The 18,852-nt window shown below is 48.2% G+C and overlaps 1 protein-coding gene and 1 long non-coding RNA gene across 4 annotated transcripts in view; one reads left to right on the top strand and one right to left on the bottom strand.

Moving 5' to 3' along the window:
* Positions 1–2,765: 2,765 nt before the first annotated feature.
* On the bottom strand, positions 2,766–17,012 carry LOC144600432 (uncharacterized). The gene is made up of 3 exons (XR_013548137.1): positions 16,955–17,012; positions 4,170–4,337; positions 2,766–3,713 (listed from the first exon to the last, which is right to left on the bottom strand). It is a non-coding gene; the product is annotated as an uncharacterized LOC144600432 (long non-coding RNA).
* The window catches only part of lnx2b (ligand of numb-protein X 2b), a 61,719-nt gene continuing 59,720 nt past the window's right edge, over positions 16,854–18,852 (top strand). For 2 of the 3 annotated variants that reach the window (XM_078412024.1, XM_078412025.1), the window contains exon 1: positions 16,854–17,090. The gene's annotated coding sequence lies outside the window, so the exon portion shown is untranslated. Of the gene's footprint in view, positions 17,091–17,195; positions 17,258–18,852 lie in introns of all 3 variants that reach the window. The other variant, XM_078412023.1, reaches the window with a different exon arrangement.

Here is an 18,852-nt window from a genome sequence, read left to right as displayed (position 1 = left end):
TGACTTGTTCTTTTCATACCTTTCATTCATTTGCTCTTTGTACTTTTTCGTACCTCTAGTTTCCCTCTCCCCTGACACTCAGTCTGAAGAAGGGTCTCGACCCGAAACGTCAACTATTCCCTTTTTTCGTCAGAGATGCGGCCTGACCCGCTGAGTTGCTCCTGCAATTTGCGTCTATCTTTGGTGTGAACCAGCATCTGCAGTTCCTTCCTACGCTTTTAGCAAATATTAGAGTCAGTGCTTCTTGAATTCGCCTCTGACCAACTTGTTTTACAAAGTGAAGACGTTTTGTGACAATGTGCCGTTATTTTGTAAGACACAAAAAGCTGGAGTAACTCAGCAGGTCAAGCAGCATCTCTGGAGAAAAGGAATGGGTGACGTTTCGGTTCAAGGTCCATCTTCGGCATCACCCATTCCTTCTCTCCAGAGATGCTGCCTGTCCCGCTGAGTTTAGTTTGGTTTAGTTTAGAAATACAGCGCGGAAACAGGCCCTTCGGCCCACTGAGTCCACGCCGACCAGCGATCCCCGCACACTAACACTATCCCACACGCACGAGGCACGATTTACATTTCTACCAAGCCAATTGACCTCCTACAAACCTGTCCGTCTTTGGAGTGTGGGAGGAAACTCACATGGTCACGGGGAGAGCGCACAAACTCTGTACGGACAGCACCCGTAGTCGGGACCGAACCGGGGTCTCTGGCGCTGTAAGCGCTGTAAGTCAGCAGCAACTCTACCGCTGCGCCACCGTGCCACCCCCATTTTGCTCCTGCATTTTGCATCCATCATCTACGGTTGTTCCCGAAGCACACTATCATTTTGTACTTGATCGCAGGAATACCATTTAATCCTTTTTTTTAAATTCCAGACAGGACGAGAGCTTAATGGTCACCGGGGGGGCTGTTCTGAGGAAAGTAATCGTGTGGTCAGTGTGTGCTCTGCAGGATCTGAGTGGCCTCGATGTGCCAGATGTTTCGTTTGCTCCTTTGTTAGGCCGAGCAGAGATGGATTCTTTATCTGCTGCCGCCTATTTTTTACGACTGCCAATAAATCCCCCTGAGCTGGAACAAACCTGTGGCGCACCTGTGCCTTGGAACAGCTCGGTAATCAAATGTCCTTCTGGGACACAACCGAAGAGCCGGTAATGACAGTGCAGAGAGCTGGAGCCTGGGGGATGAATGGGAAAGGGTGGCTCAATGAGGAAGGGGGAAGTGTGGCCAAAACCAGGCAAAGATGTTTCACTGCATGAAGACTAATTACTTAATTGTTTGCCCCCAATGCTCTTCCGATGTTTTAAAGCAGGTAATTGGAGAAAGGATGTCAGACTATGCTAAATGCAAAATGAAATAAAAGTACCTTAGATAATCAGTTAAGTATTTAGTTTAAGAAAATAACTGCAGATGCTGGTACAAATCGATTTATTCACAAAATGCTGGAGTAACTCAGCAGGTCAGGCAGCATCTCGGGAGAGAAGGAATGGGTGACGTTTCGGGTCGAGACCCTTCTTCAGACTGAAGTCTGAATACTCCAGCATTTTGTGAATAATTATTTAAGTTTAGTTTATTGTTCTCGAGAGCTAGATAGAGCTCTTAAGGATAGCTGAGTCAGGGGGTATGGGGAGAAGGCAGGAACGGGACACTGATTGAGAATGATCAGCCATGATCACATTGAATGGCGGTGCTGGCTCGAAGGGCCGAATGGCCTCCTCCTGCACCTATTGTCTATTTTCAGGTGTACAGTGAAATTAGTTTATTGTCAAGTGTCGCGAGATACTGTGAAAAGCTTTTGTTGCTTGCCGACCAGTCAGCGGAAAGACAATACATAATTACAATCGAGCCGTCCGTAGTTAAGAGATACAGGATCTATGTCACCTATTCCTTCTCTCCAGAGATGCTGCCTGTCCCGCTGAGTTACTCCGGCTTTTTGTGTCCATATCATATCATATCATATATATACAGCCGGAAACAGGCCTTTTCGGCCCACCAAGTCCGTGCCGCCCAGCGATCCCCGTACACTAACACTATCCTACACCCACTAGGGACAATTTTTACATTTACCCAGCCAATTAACCTACATACCTGTACATCTTCGGTTTAAACCAGCCCCTGCAGTTCCATCCTATACTGTCTAGAACTGAGAAGCTGGAGGGAAATGAAATCTTTTTATACCAAAAAAATAAACTTTATTTTATAATATTTAAATAAATATACAGATAAGGACAGGTTAGGAAGGATATGGACCAAATGCAGGCAGGTGGGACTAGTGTAGCTGGGACGTGTTGGCCGGTGTGGGCAAGTTGGGCCGAAGGGCCTGTTTCCACATTCTATGACTCTATGACCATCGGTATATCAGATCATTGAGAGGGGGAATGGTAAAAGGTGTCTGTTATTGCCGATTGTCCGTTATAAGAACTTTTACAGACTAAGAGAGGTAAATATGTATTTACAGTATTGGAAAAGGAGCCAATAAACATAAACTGAACAAGACACACTATAAACAGGACAGGATGTAAAATACATGATTAGATTTTATTGCCTTCCACCACAGTGAGGAATGTGGGGAATCCGCTGTGGTGGATGTTTATGTTAACTTTTATGTAGTTGTGTGTCTTCTTGCTTTTTTTAGTATGGCTGTGTGGTAATACGAATATAACTCTACCTTAAGTCACAATAAAAGACCTTTGAAACCCTTGAGGAAAATAACTGCAGATGCTGGTACAAATCGAAGGTATTTATTCACAAAATGTTGGAGTAACTCAGCAGGTCAGGCAGCATCTCAGGAGAGAAGGAAGGGGTGACGTTTCGGGTCGAGACCCTTCTTCAGACTGATGTCAGGGGGGCGGGACAAAGGAAGGATATAGGTGGAGACAAGAAGATAGAGGGAGAACTGGGAAGGGGAGGGGAAGAGAGGGACAGAGGAACTATCCAAAGTTGGCGAAGTCAATGTTCGTACCGCTGGGCTGCAAGCTGCCCAAGTGAAATATGAGGTGCTGTTCCTCCAATTTCCGGTGGGCCTCACTATGGCACTGGAGGAGGCCCATGACAGAAAGATCAGACTGGGAGTGGGAGGGGGAGTTGAAGTGCTCAGCCACCGGGAGATCAGGTTGGTTAAGGCGGACTGAGCGAATGTGTTGAGCGAAACGATCGCCGAGCCTGCGTTTGGTTTCGCCGATGTAAAGAAGTTGACATCTAGAGCAGCGGATACAATAAATGAGGTTGGAGGAGGAGCAGGTGAACCTCTGTCTCACCTGGAAAGATTGTTTGGGTCCTTGGATGGAGTTGAGGAGGGAGGTAAAGGGACAGGTGTTGCATCTCGTGCGGTTGCAGGGGAAAGTGCCCGGGGATGGGGTGGTTTGGGTAGGAAGGGACGAGTGGACCAGGGAGTTACGGAGGGAACGGTCTCTGCGGAATGCAGAAAGGGGAGGGGATGGGAAGATGTGGCCAGTAGTGGGGTCCCGTTGTAGGTGACGGAAATGTTGGAGGATGATTTGTTGGATACGCTGGCTGATGGAAACCTTTGAAGCAAGTTGAAACCATTGACTGGATGTGTTGCAATCCTTCATCTGTCCACCAGGTGTCTGCATAGCCTTGTTTTGGGGCACATTTCATTGTGTTGTTGTCACTGAAGTTATCATACAGCTTTTACCAAAACTGAGCATACTGACTCAATGGATGTTGTGCAAATATCCATTATGTCCTAGTTCACACTGTACCTGAAAAATACAAATCTTATTACAACCACAATATTTAATAATCTATTCCCTAACCAGTCTGAAGGGTCTCGATCCGAAATGTCACCCATTCCCTCTCTCCAGAGATGCTGCCTTGCTGAGTTACTCCAGCATTTTTTGTCTACCTTCAATTTAAACCAGCATCTGCAGTTCTTTTCCACATCCTAAACTAAACTAAACCCTGTTATAAGAGTCATAGAGTCATAAAATGTGGAAACACGCCACTCAGCCCAACTTGCCCACACCGACCAACATGTCCCAGCTACACTAGTCCCACCTATATGCATTTGAACCATATCTAAACCCTCTAATCCTGTCCTATCCATGTCCCTGTCTAATTGTTTCTTAAACGTTGCGATCGTCTCTGCCTCGACTGCCTCCTCGGGCAGCTCGTTCCATACACCCACCACCCTTAGATTCCCATTAAATATTTTCCACCTTAAACCGATGTCCTCTGCCCTCTGCCCTCTGGTACTCGAACTGTGTTGGAAATGTTGGCAATCGATGATTTGGCATCAGAGTTTCATCCATTGGGAACTTCTCCACAGATTCTGTCTGAACTGTCGAGCAGCTGTTTTGTGTTTTCATTTCACATTCAGCATTTGGCTGTGGAAAAAAAAAAGGAACTGCAGATGCTGGTTTACACGAAAGAACACAAAGTGTTGGAGTAACTCAGCGGGTCAGGCAGCATCTCTGGAGAAAAAGAAATGAGCTGAGTTACTCCAGTGCTTTATATCCTTTCCAGAATTAGATCGTTGGTCCCTTTAATGACTGTTGGATTCACTGCATAATCGACCGGGGGGGTTTTCTGCTCTGCAGCTGGCCTTTGTAAATGAAAGGCTGTTTTATAGATCCCTCTGACAAGCAAGCAGAATGCAGCTAGTGAATGGTGTTTACCTTCTCTATTGAAGCTGCACTTCTATCTCATAATGTACGAGATCTTTTCACCAGCATAAGGTGCCACGGAATTTTTTATGTTAACTTTCACATAGAAACATAGAAAATAGGTGCAGGAGTAGGCCATTCGGCCCTTCGAGCCTGCACCGCCATTCAATATGATCATGGCTGATCATCCAACTCAGTATCCCGTAGCTGCCTTCTCTCCATACCCCTTGATCCCTTTAGCCACAAGGGCCACATCTAACTCCCTCTTAAATATAGCCAATGAACTGGCCTCAACTACCTTCTGTGGCAGAGAATTCCACAGATTCACCACTCTCTGTGTGAAAAGAAACTTTCTCATCTCGGTCCTGAAAGACTTCCCCCTTATCCTTAAACTGTGACCCCTTGTTCTGGACTTCCCCAACATCGGGAACAATCTTCCTGCATCTAGCCTGTCCAACCCCTTAAGAATTTTGTAAGTTTCTATAAGAAGTTGTCTGTCTTGTTGCTTTTTTTAGTATGGGTGTACGGTAATACGAATATCACTGGACCTTAGGTGGTACATGGAATTTTTGGACAGGTACATGGATAGGAAAGATGGGCGGTACGGTGGCGCAGCGGTAGAGTTGCCACCTCACAGCGCCAGAGACCCGGGTCCGATCCCAACTACGGGTGCTTTCTGTACGGAGTTTGTACGTTCTCCCCGTGACCTGCGTGGGTTTTCTCAAAGATCTCCGGTCTCCTCCCACACTCGAATGATGTACAGGTTTGTAGGTTGATTGGCTTTGGTAGAAATTGTAAAAATTGTCCCTCGTGTGTAGGATGGTGCTAGTGTGCGGGGATCGCTGGTCGGTGCAGACTCGGTTGGCCTCTTTCCGCGCTGTATCTCTAAACTTTAAAATCTAAAGAAAGGCTTAGAGGGATATGGACCAATCGTGTAAAAATAGAACTAGCATCTATCATTGGGCATTATGGACGGCATAGACGGGTTGGGCCGAAGGGCCTGTTTCTCTGCTGTGTGACTCTATGACTGCAGATAACTGAGGGTCCCAGTTACAGCATCATCCACCATATATCAATCTGAAGAAGGGTCCCGCCCGGAAACCCTACTATGTTTTGTTTAGTTTAGCTTAATTTAGAGATAAGGTGTGAAAGCAGGCCCTTCGGCCCACCGAGTCCGCGCCGACCAGCGATCCCTGCACACTAACACTATCCTACGCACACTAGGGGCAATTTACAATGATACCTAGCCAATTAACCGACAAATCTGCACGTCTTTGGAGCGTGGGAAGATACTGGAGAAAACCCACGCAGGTCTCAGGGAGAATGTACAAACACCGTGCAGACAGCACCTCGGGTCAGGATCAAATTCGCTTCTCTGGCGCTGTAAGGCAGCAACTCTACCACCATTTAGAACTGAGATGAGGAAAAACTTTTTTCAGTCAGAGAGTTGTGAATCTGTGAAATTCTCTGCCTCAGAAGGCAGTGGAGGCCAATTCTCTGAATGCATTCAAGAGAGAGCTAGATAGGTGCAGGAGGAGGCCATTCGGCCCTTCGAGCCAGCACCACCATTCAATGTGATCATGGCTGATCATTCTCAATCAGTACCCCGTTCCTGCCTTCTCCCCATACCCCCTGACTCCGCTATCCTTAAGAGCTCTATCTAGTTCTCTCTTGAATGCATTCAGAGAATTGGCCTCCACTGCCTTCTGAGGCAGAGAATTCCACAGATTTACAACTCTCTGACTGAAAAAGTTTTTCCTCATTACCTGACCTTTCAAACAAACAAGCACCAAAATGCCTCAGATTGTGTGGCACGGTGGCTCAGCAGTGGACTTGCTGCCTTACTGCGCCAGAGACCCGGGTTCGATCCTGACTACGGGCGCTGCCTATATTGAATTTGCGCATTCTCCCCGTGACCACGAGGGTTTTCTCCGGGTGCTCTGGTTTCCTCCCACACTCCAAAGACGTGTGGGTTTGTAGGTTAATTGTCCGTTGTATATTGTTCCTAGTGTGCAGGATAGAACTGGTGCATGGGGTGATCGCTGGTTGGCGTGGATTCGATGGGCCGAGGGGCCTGTTTCCACGCTGTATCTCCAAAACTAAAACTCTAAAAACTAAGATTCTTCATGTGTAGTCTGAGTCTCAGCTCACTGCCTTCCAGCCCGGGGTGCTAATGTTACAAACATCACCTGTCATTATACATTGCAGAATATCCACCTATCATTCATTATTCACAGTACCTAGCGTGTCATTATATTCATATTATATACTTACATATGGTTATAATATTTATATTATGTCAACATAGCATCAAATTTCCATTCACAAACACTCCATCAAGAGATGTGTTTAATGGTGCAGGGGTAGAGTTGCTGCCTCACAGCGCCAGAGACCCGGGTTCGATCCTGACTACGGGTGCTGTCTGTACGGAGTTTGTATATTCTCCCTGTGACCTGCGCGGGTTTTCTCCGGGTGCTCCGGTTTCCACCCACACTCCAAAGACGTGCAAGTTTGTAGGTTCATTGGATATGGTAAGAATTGTAAATTGTCCCTAGTGTTTAGGATAGTGGACTCGGTGGGCCAAAGTGCCCGTTTCTGCGCTGTATCTCTAAACTAAACTAAAGCACCCCCTGGCTAAAGAAATTCCTCCTGATCTCCATTCTAAAGATACGTCCTCTTATTCTGAGGCTGCGTCCTCTGGTCCTAGACTCTCCCACTACTGGAAACATCCTCTCCACATCCACTCTATCTCGGCCTTTCAATATTTGGTATATTTCAATGAGATCTCCACTCACCATTCTTTGGTTCAGTTTAGTTTATTGTCATGTGTACTGAGGTACAGTGAAAAGCTTTTGTTTAATTTTCTTTAGTTTAGAGATACAGCGCAGAAACAGGCCCTTTCAGCTCACCGGGTCCGCGCCGACCAGCGATCCCCGCACACTAACACCATCCTACACACACTAGGGACAATTTTTACATTTACCAAGCCAATTAACCTACAAACCTGTACGTCTTTGGAGTCTCGGAGAAAACCCACGCAGGTCACGGGGAGAACATACGGGGAGAACATACAAACCTCACCCTTCCTTATCTCTGTGTCTCCCTCTACCCTGACTCTCAGTCTGAAGAAGGGTCTCGACCCGAAACGTCGCCCAGAGATGCTGCCTGTCCCGCTGAGTTACTCCAGCATTTTATGTCTACCTTTCTTTGCTTTCCCCGCCTCTACTTTTTCCTCCCCTGGGTTGGGCACGGCTTAACCTCAATCCAAGTGTCCTATTGATTAATATTTCAACAGGAGAAGATCCTGCTGTGGTGAAGGTGCGGTTCAGTGGCTTTCTGACGCAGTTCCAGGTGAAACTACAAAAGGCATTTTAACACAATGCTACTGGCTGTGTTCGGTGCCTCCCATGTGACCGTGTGTTGGCAATGACGTCGTTCGTATTTTGCATACACTGCAGATGGTGTTGAAGGAACACTGTAAACACGTTTCATAGTCATGTCTCATCAACATTTAGTTTCGAGAGAAACAGGTCCTTTGGCTGAAGCAGGGACTAACCCAACGTTTAAGAAACAATTAGACAGGTACATGGAGAGGAGAGAAACTATTAGACAGGAGAGGACAGGTTTACAGGGATATGGGCCAAACGCAGTGAAGATGGGACATGTTGGTCAGTATGGGGAGAAAGCAGGAACGGGGTACTGATTGAGAATGATCAGCCATGATCACATTGAATGGCGGTGCTGGCTCGAAGGGCCGAATGGCCTACTCCTGCACCTATTGTCTATTGTCTATTGTCTAGTATGGGCAAGTAGGTCCGAAGGGCCTGTTTACACGCGGGTCTGACTCTATGAATCCACGCCGATCACTCGTTCACACCAGTTCTCTGCTATCCCACTTACGCATCCGCTCCCGACACACACTGGGAGCAATTTACAGAGGGCCAATTAACCTGCAAACACGCACATCTTTGGGATGTGGGGGAAAACCAGAACACCTGGGGGAAACCCACGCGGTCACAGGGAGAACGAGCAAACATTCTCCACAGATGCTGCCTGACCCGCTGAGTTTTAGATTTTTAGATTTTTTAGATTTAGAGATACAGCGCAGAAACAGGCCCTTAGGCCCACCGAGTCCGCGCCGCCCAGCGATCCCCGCACACTAACACTATCGTACACCCACTAGGGACAATTTTTACATTTGCCCAGCCAATTAACCTACATACCTGTACGTCTTTGGAGTGTGGGAGGAAACCGAAGATCTCGGAGAAAACCCACGCCGGCCACGGGGAGAACGTACAAACTCCGTACAGACGGCGCCCGTAGTCAGGATCGAACCTGAGTCTCCAGCGCTGCATTCGCTGTAAGGCAGCAACTCTACCGCTGCGCCACCGTGCCGCACGAGTTCCTCCGGCACTTTATGTTTTGCTCATGATTCCAGCACCTGCAGTTCCTTGTGTCTCGATATAAGCGTCACTTTCTGCAATGAAATACCTGGCATCTCTGGTGATATTACCATCAATTCAGCAGGGAATGCAGAACGCACAAACACACACTAATCATCAGCATGTGGTTACATCACAGCAAAGCACAAAGTGCTGGAGGAACTCAGCGGGTCAGGCAGCATCTGGGACAAGTAACATTTCGGGTCAGGACCCTTCTTCAGCCTCTTTTTAGACCTTTAAACATGCAGTGTGGAAACAGGCCCTTCGGCCCACCGAGTCCGTGCTGACCGGCAATCACCCCATACACTAGCACTATCCTGCACACTGGGAACAATTTACAATTTACAGAAGCCAATTAACCTACTCACGTCTGCACGGCTTTGGAATGTGGGAGGAAACTGGAGCACCCGGAGAAAACCCACGCGGTCACAGGGAGAACGTACAAACTTCACACACCCGTAGCCAAGATCGAACCAGGGTCTCTCACGCTGTAAGGCAGCAACTCTACCGCCGTGCCACCATGCCGCAGAGAGGAATGTTAATGAGTTAAATGTGGAGCGGCACGGTGGCGCAGCGGTAGAGTTGCTGCCTTACAGCGCCAGAGAACCAAGTTCCATCCTGACTACGGGTGCTGTCCGTACGGAGTTTGTACGTTCTCCCCGTGACTGCGTGCGTTTTCCCCGGGAGCTCACACACTCCAAAGGGGTACAGGTTTGTAGGTGAATTGGCTTTGTTAAAAAATATATATAAATTGTCCCTTGTGCGTAGTAGGACAGTGTGAGTGCACGGGGTGATCGCTGGTCGGCACGAACACGATAGGCCGAAGGGCCTGTTTCCGTGCTCTGTCTCTAAAGTCTAAAGTAAAGTAAATGGATGAGGTACAGACCACAAGACTTCATGCGTAAGGGAATGATTTACTGTCATAGTGGTTTGCAAAGGTGTTTTAATAGGTAGAAACTCTACTAATAGTCTTCCATCAGCTGCACTGTTCCACCCAGGGCGTGTTTACGCCTTATTGTTTGAAGGTTATGCAACATGAAGCAGGTGGCAATGCTCTGGGAGATCCTTGCTGGAGTGTGTGTTGCGCATATCCGTGGAAACGTAACTGAAATAATGCTCGCACAGGTGAGAGAGTCACAGAGACATGCAGCATGGAAACAGGGCCTCTGGCACAACCTGTCCATGCTGACTAAGATGCCCCTTCTAAGCTAGTCCCATTTGCCCCTCTTTGGTCCAAATCCCTCAGGTCCGTAATCGTGTTTTATTATCACGCTCGGACTGAATCGTCACCCATTCCCTCTCTCCAGAGATGCTGCCTGTCCCGCTAAGTTACTCCAGCATTTTTTGTGTCTGTCTTTACGGGTGTCAGGGCTTATGGGGAGAAGGCAGGAGAATGGGGTTGGGAGGGAGAGATAGATTAGCCATGATTGAATGGCGGAGTAGACTTGAAGGGCCGATTGGCCTAATTCTGCTCCCTTCACTTTTGACCTTATGACCTAATGACCATGTGACCTGCATTGACGAGCTGAATCCATTTGCGATTTTCATGAGTTGGAAAGAACTGCAGATGCTGCTTTAAATCGAAGGTAGACACAAAATGCTGCAGTAACTCAGCATCTCTGGAGAGAAGGAATGGGTGATGTTTCGGGTCGAGACCCTCCTTCAGAGTGATGTCAGGGGAGGGGGCGGGCCCCTCCCCCCTCCCCCCTCCCCTGACATCAGCTCAGCAAGATATCCCCCTACATAAGCACAATCACCCCGGTCGGTACAGTATGCACAGAACTGCCCACTGAGTCCATCTGCAAGAGGCATCATTTTGCCTCCATTTTACAGTCCCAGCAGCAGCGGCCACACGGGCCCATTGCAGCCATCTCCTCCTCCGCTTCGATGGTCCCGCAAACAAATGTCGGGGAATTTTGCTGTTTGGAATAAGTGCACTGGCCACACCTGGTGCCGTGTGAGCCAGGAAGACTGCCCGGTGCTGCAATATTACCCAACGCAGCCTGCCTTGTGCACAGTGTGTGCAGATTATTAGATATCCCGTGAAAAGCTCATGGAGTCCAGGTACTGCCTGTCCTGTCCCAAGGTTAAGATTTGGCTGGGCTTCAGATTCCAGCACCTCGGCCACAAACCCTTTATTGGATTTATTGAAAATAGCACGGGCAACACAGCGGTGGAGTTGCTGCCTTGAGTCGCCAGAGACCCGGGTTCCATCCTGACTACGAGTGCTGTCTGCACGGAGCTCGTACGTTCTCCCTGTGAATGTGTGGGTTTTCTCCGGGTGCTCCGGCTTCCAGCCACACTCTGAAAACGTGCAGGTTTGTAGGTAAATTGGCTTCTGTAAATTGCCCCTAGTGTGTAGGATAGAACTACGTGTACGGAGTGATCGCTGTATCTCTAAAACTAAAAGCAAATTAACTTAACGTAAGGAAGGGACTGCAGATGCAGGTTTACACTGAAGACAGTGTTCAAGAGAGAGCTAGATAGAGCTCTTAAGGATAGCGGAGACAGGGGGTATGGGGAGAAGGCAGGAACGGGGTACTGATTGAGAATGATCAGCCATGATCACATTGAATGGCGATGCTGGCTCGAAGGGCCGAATGGCCTCCTCCTGCACCTATTGTCTATTGAAGATAGGCACAAAATACTAGAGTAACAATGGGTCAGGTAACATCTCTGGAGAAAAGGAACAGGTGATGTTTCTCGTCGATACCCTTCTTCAGACTCTAACATCACCTATTCCTCTTCTCCAGAGATGCTGCCTGACCCGCTGAGTTACTCCAGCACTTTGTGTCTATCTTAGTGTGAGGACAGGCTGTCTATCATTAGCTTGCATTCCCTTTCTCCCTATCCCTTTGAGTACAAGACCTTTTAAACACCGTTTATTGTAGCTTAAAATCGTTGTAACACTCAACAATGGCACAAATCCCTGGGATGGCGGGACTTTCATATGAGGAAAGACTGAATAGACTAGGCTTATACTCACTGGAATTTAGAAGACTGAGGGGGGATCTTATAGAAACATATAAAATTCTTAAGGGGTTGGAGAGGCTAGATGCGGGAAGATTGTTCCCGATGTTGGGGGAGTCCAGAACCAGGGGTCACAGCTTAAGGATAAGGGGGAAGTCTTTTAGGACCGAGATGAGAAAACATTTCTTCACACAGAGAGTGGTGAGTCTGTGGAATTCTCTGCCACAGAAGGTAGTTGAGGCCAGTTCATTGGCTATATTTAAGAGGGAGTTAGATGTGGCCCTTTTTGCTAAAGGGATCAGGGGGTATGGAGAGAAGGCAGGTACAGGCTACTGAGCTGGATGATCAGCCATGATCATATTGAATGGCGGTGCAGGCTCGAAGGGCCGAATGGCCTACTCCTGCACCTATTTTCTATGTTTCTATGTTTCTAAAAGGAAATTTCAAAAGATAGCATGGGTCTTCCACCACTTTGAGTACATCTAATGATCCAGATTCCACAACCCTCAAAGGCAGAGAACTTCATGGATTCTATACTCGACCATTACTTTAGCTGAAGGTAGACACAAAAAGCTGGAGTAACTCAGCGGGACAGGCAGCATCTCTGGAGAGAAGGAATGGGTGACGTTACGGGTTGAGACCCTTCTTCAGAAACCTCACCCATTCCTTCTCTCCAGAGATGTTGCCTGTCCCGCTGAGTTACTCCAGCTTTTTGTGTCTATCTTTGGTTTAAAGCAGCGTCTGCAGTTCCTTCCGACCCATTTCTTTAGTTGTGTCAGTAATGCAGGGAATGGTTCAACCTACTGAGTGAATCTATCAATAATTACCAGGAGCCCCTTGTGTGGCAGCAGAGGGAACAGGTGATCCATTTGTAAATTTGTCCAAAGTCCGTTCACCGAGGTGGTGAGCCTGAATTCTCCCTCATGAGTTTAATGGTCAAGGTTGCTTTGGGCACAGAGAAACATAGAAAAATAGGTGCAGGAGTGGGCCATTCGGCCCTTCGAGCCAGCACCGCCATTCAATATGATCATGGCTGATCATCCAAAATCAGTACCCCATTCCTGCTTTCTCCCCTTATCCCTTGAATCCTTTAGCCCGAAGAGCTAAATCTAACTCTCTCTTGAAAACATCCAGTGAATTGGCCTCCACTGCCTTCTGTGGCAGAGAATTCCACAGCTTCACAACTCTCTGGATGAAAAGGTTTTTCCTCGTCTCAGTCCTAAATGACCTACCCCTTATTCACATCAAATAGCATTAACCACACAGTGAATTATACCGTTGGATGGGCCCCAAATGATGGAGTAACTCAGAGGGGTCAGGCAGCATCTCTGGATAGGTGATAGGAATAGGCGAAGTTTCGGGTCGAGACCCTTCTTCAGACTGAGAGTCAGGGGAGAGGGAACTGAGAGATATGAAAAGGTACATGGAACAAGTTAATGAAAGATACGCAAAAAAACTGATCAAAGCCGGCAAAGACGAACAAGGAAAGGTGGAGCCCACAATGGTCCATTGTTGGCTGTGGGGAAGGTGATAACGAGTTATACAGAGAGTGAAACCCAACAGGACGACAGTGAAACTAGTACGTCGAGCAGGGTGTGGGAGGAACGGATAGAGAGGGGATGCAAGGGTTACCTGAAGTTAGAGAAATCAATATTACACCGCTGGGGTGTAAGCTGCCCAAGCGAAATATGAGGTGCTGTTCCACCAATTTGCGCTGGGCCTCACTCTGACAATGGAGGAGGCCCAGGACAGAAAGGTCAGTGTGGGAATGGGAATTAAAGTGTTGGGCAACCGGGAGATCACGGCTAAGGCGGACTGAGTGAAGATGTTCAGTGATAATTACATCCTCTTCCACATTAAGCCACCAACTTAAGATGTCAGTGGTTTGTCCATCTGCTCAGATGTTATTTTGAACCCTTGATGTCCCTGAACATTGTGACACTGTTACTCGATTGTGGTCTTGGGTGGGATCCCCATATCTTCTGTATTTAAGAACAAGTCCATCCTCAACAATGTCTTGGCTTTCCATATATTATATGAGATTAAGGGAGTATGATTTGTTTTAAGTTAGGTGTGAGCTTGGAACACACTGCCAGTATTGGTGGTGGAGTCCGACGTGGGCGCTGTGGTAGATGGGCTCGATCCCGACTACGGGTGATGTCTGTACGCAGTTTGTACGTTCTCCCCTTGACCTGCGTGGGTTTTCTCCGAGATCTTCGGTTTCGATGTCTGCGCACCAGTCTCCCCATGTTAAACAAAGTAACGCACAGGCATCCTACAAGGACAGTCACACTCGCTTCGAGTGACCGCCGATGACGATTTGTCACATTGGCAACTGCACAGTGAAGTTCGTGTTGCATATATGGGGTTGAGATGTGTCCTGCTGAATGGCGTTGAGAGGGAAAGATCGATCAGCCATGATTGAATGGTGGAGTAGACTTGATGGGCCGAATGGCCTAATTCTGCTCCTAGAACTTATAAACCAGCATCTACAGCTCCTTCGTACACTACGAGTTACTCCACCACTTTGTGTCTATTTTTCACCAACTATTGGGTTGGGTTGGGATGAGCAGCCACATCTCATAGCTGAATTACTCAAGTCACAGTCACTGACCACATGTCAATCCGATCCCCACATTTTAACATTACCCTACACACACCAGGGACAATTTACACTTTATACCAAGCCAATTAACCGACAAACCTGTACGTCTTTGGAGTGTGGGAGGAAACCGAAGATCTCGGAGAAAACCCACGCAGGTCACGGGGAGAGCGTACAAACTCCGCACAGACAGCGCCCGTAGTCGGGATCGAACCCGGGCCTCATGCATTGAAAGGCAGCAACTCTACCGCTGCGCCACCGTGACCGCCCCATGGGACAAAACGCTGAGGGTGTAGGAAGGAACTGCAAACGCTGGTTTAAACCGAAAATAGACACAAAATGCTGGAGTAACTCAGCAAATCAGACAGCATCTCTGGAGAAAAGGAATAGGTGACGTTTCGGGTCGAGACCCTTCTTCAGACCGAGTGAGGAGAAAGGGAAACGAGAGATATAGACGGCGATGCAGAGAGATATAGAACAAATGCATGCAGCTTACAAGCCAGCAGTACAGAGGTATGAATTTTGATTTCTCTATCTTCAAGTAACCCTTGCATCCCCTCCTCTTTCCACCCCTCCCCCACCCAAGTCGCACCAGCTTCAAAGTTGTCTTGTTGAGTGTCATTGTCTGTAACTCGTTTTCACCCAGCCCACAGCCAACAACGGCCTGTTTCCGAGCGACTAGGCTTGTATACACTGGAATTTAGAAGGATGAGAGGGGATCTTATCGAAACGTATAAGATTATTAAGGGGTTGTAGGCAGGGCCGTCTTAACGCATGGGCCAGATGGGCACTTGCCCGGGGCCCCACGAGCACAGGGGCCCCATGCTGATCTGTGTATGTTAAGTGACTTGCAATAAATAAATACTACTTTAAAAATGTAGGTTCAATAAGTGCTTTTTTCGCAACATTTTCCATCCCTAAGTGCTTCTCACAGCGATCTGTTTTGCAACAATTAGCTCCCTAAGTGCTTTGCTTTTCCATCCCTAAGTGCTTCTCACAGCGATCTGTAAGTGCTTTTCGCAACAATGTAGCACCCTAAGTCCATCGCTAAGTACTTTTCGCCGGCACGACAGGGAGGGGCTGGTAGGGAAAGGGGGGTGGGGGAGAGTAACGGTTGGGGCGACGGTTTTATTTTATTCCTGTGAGTAGTTGTCGTAGGGGCCCCAGTACACTGCTTTGCCCGGGGCCCATAATGCTGTAAAGATGGCCCTGGGTTGGACACGTTAGAGGCAGGAAACATGTTCCCAATGTTGGGGGAGTCCAGAACAAGGGGCCACAGTTTAAGAATAAGGGGTAGGCCATTTAGAACTGAGATGAGGAAAAACTTTTTCAGTCAGAGAGTTGTGAATCTGTGGAATTCTCTGCTTCAGAAGGCAGTGGAGGCCAATTCTCTGAATGCATTCAAGAGAGAGATAGATAGAGCTCTTAAGGATAGCGGAGTCAGGGGGTATGGGGAGAAGGCAGGAACGGGGTACTGATTGAGAATGATCAGCCATGATCACATTGAATGGCGGTGCTGGCTCGAAGGGCCGAGTGGCCTCCTCCTGCACCTATTGTCTATTGTCTATTGTCTTTATCATCGTTACTTTTTTTTGCACATCTTTCATTCATTTGTTCTACATCCCCCTACATCATCGTCCATACCTCTCGTTTCCCTTTCCCCTCACTCTCAGTCTGAAGGAAAGGTCACCCATTCCTTCTCTCCAGAGATGCTGCCTGTCGCGCTGAGTTACTCCAGCATTTTGTGTCTGTCCGGCGGTTATGAATATTGAAGGTATTTATTCACAAAATGCTGGAGTAACTCAGCAGGTCGGGCAGCATCACGGGAGAGAAGGAATGGGTGACGTTTCGGGTCGAGACCCTTCTTCAGACTGAACCTTGTTATGAATATTGATTTCTCTAACTTCAAGTAACCCTTGTATAACCCACCCCCACCCCACCCCACCCTCTCCATCCCTCCTCCACCCTTGTCGTACCACCTTCAAAGTCTTCTTGTTGAGTGCCATTGTCTGCAACTCGCTTTTCACCTAGCCCACAGCTACCAAATGGCCTGTTCCCTTGATCATCGATACTTTCTGGTTTTTTTTTGCATATGTTTCAATCAATACTCCAGAGGGTGCCTGGGTTGACGAACAGGTTTTCAGCGCTAGACTCTGCCCGCCTACCAAAACGTCAGTTCCTCTCTTTATTCCCCCCTTCGCTCTCTCCCCAATCCCTTCCCAAAGAGGACTCAAGGTGAGCACAGAGAGAGAGAGTGCAGTTTCAACTGTGAATTTACACGCGGAGGTGAGAGAGGCGATTGCGAGTGGAGAAGATGCACTTACCAGGATTGCTGTGATCTTACAGGAGAGGAGAGGAGAGGAGAAGACTCTGCATTTGTTGTTCCTGCTTTCTCAGAGGAGTGCTGGCTGGCTGGCTTCGTGTGCTAATTCCCTCCCACCTCCCGGAGAGGTTCCACAGGTAGGTCCCAAGCCCAAGGTTGGCTGGTTTGGGGAGTGGGGGGCACATACACACACCACACACACACACACGTCCTATATTGATGTTCTCGACCCCCTATTGCAGGCGCCGGCTCTTTGTTCAGTCGCTTGTGTGTTGTAGCCGGGGGAAGAGACGGTCCCAGCCAGGTAGGAAGGGGTACGTGTTGCTCAGGCTCAACCTCAGGGGGGGGGGGGAAGGGACGAGCGACCTTTGTTCTGGTGGTAGAGTCAGGTCTTTTGTAAATGGAAAACCAATTGCAATTTTGTTAAAGAGTCCCCCTCAACTCGAGCATTGAACCCGCGCCTGAAATTACAACAGGATGCAATTTCCATCGGACTGAGACAGGCGTTGAAACCGACGCGAGACAGTATTGCCGGGGGCCGGCTGTTCGGCCCATCGAGTCGGTGCCGGCCATCGCAATCATACGATCGTCATGATGGGAGCAGAATTGAATGAGGCCGTTCGGCCCATCAAGCCTATTCTGCCCCCTTTCAATCATGGGCTGGTCTATCTCTCCCTCCCAACCCCATTCACCCTGCATTCATCTCCCTCCCTCCATTCAATTTGAGGAAGGATATTCTTGCTATTGAGGGCGTGCACCGTAGGTTCACTAGGTTAATTCCCAGAATGGTGGGACTGTCGTAAGTTGAAAGACTGGAGCGACTAGGCTTGTATACACTGGAATTTAGAAGGATGAGAGGAGATCTTATCGAAACATATGATTATTAAGGGGTCGGACACGTTAGAGGCAGGAAACATATTCCCAATGTTGGGGGAGTCCAGAACAAGGTGCCACAGTTTAAGAATAAGGGGTAGGCCATTTAGAACTGAGACGAGGAAAAACTTTTTCAGTCAGAGAGTTGTGAATCTGTGGAATTCTCTGCCTCAGAAGGCAGTGGGGGCTAATTCTCTGAATGCATTCAAGAGAGAGCTAGATAGAGCTCTTAAGGATAGAGGAGTCAGGGGGTATGGGGAGAAGGCAGGAACGGGGTACTGATTGAGAATGATCAGCCATGATCACATTGAATGGCGGTGCTGGCCTGAAGGGCCGAATGGCCTCCTCCTGCACCTATTGTCTATTGTGACGCTGTGCTTCCCAATGCCAAGAGGATTGCGTTGTGTTTATTGCCAGGGTAGGATTATGATGTGAAACTTGCCGGTAGGATAGAGCCCAGTGTGATGGGATAATAGCCAGGAATGGATATAGGAAGTGCAGGGTAGATGCAGGAAGAAATGTTCCCCATGTTGGGGGAGTCCAGAACCAGGGGTCACAATCTAAGAATAAAGGGGGAGGCCATTTAGGACCGAGATGAGGAGAAACCTCCCCCAGAGTTGTGAATCTGTGGAATTCTCTGTCACAGAAGGCAGCGGAGGCCTCTCGATTCCCTTGCCCCTAACCAGTCTGAAGAAGGGTCTCGACACGAAACGTCACCCATTCCTTCTCTCCAGAGACGCTGTCTGTCCCGCTGAGTTACTCCAGCTTTTTGTGTCTATCTGAGGCGGATTCACTGGATGCTTTCAAGAGAGAGTTAGATTTAAGCTCTGTCTGGCGAACGGAATCTCGGGATATGGGGAAAAAGCAGGAACGGGGTACTGATTGTGGATGATCAGCCATGATCACATTGAATGGCGGTGCTGGCTCGAAGGGCTGAATGGCCTACTCCTGCACCTATTTTCTATGTTTGCATGTTCACCAGCGATTTTCCGGCACCTCCTTTAATCCGGACAAAATTACAACAGC

This window comes from Rhinoraja longicauda, chromosome 15, assembly GCF_053455715.1.
Source record: "Rhinoraja longicauda isolate Sanriku21f chromosome 15, sRhiLon1.1, whole genome shotgun sequence".
Lineage (NCBI taxonomy): Eukaryota > Metazoa > Chordata > Chondrichthyes > Rajiformes > Arhynchobatidae > Rhinoraja > Rhinoraja longicauda.
The sequence above is the reverse complement of the archived record's forward strand: the minus strand, read 5'-3'. Positions and strand labels throughout refer to the sequence as shown.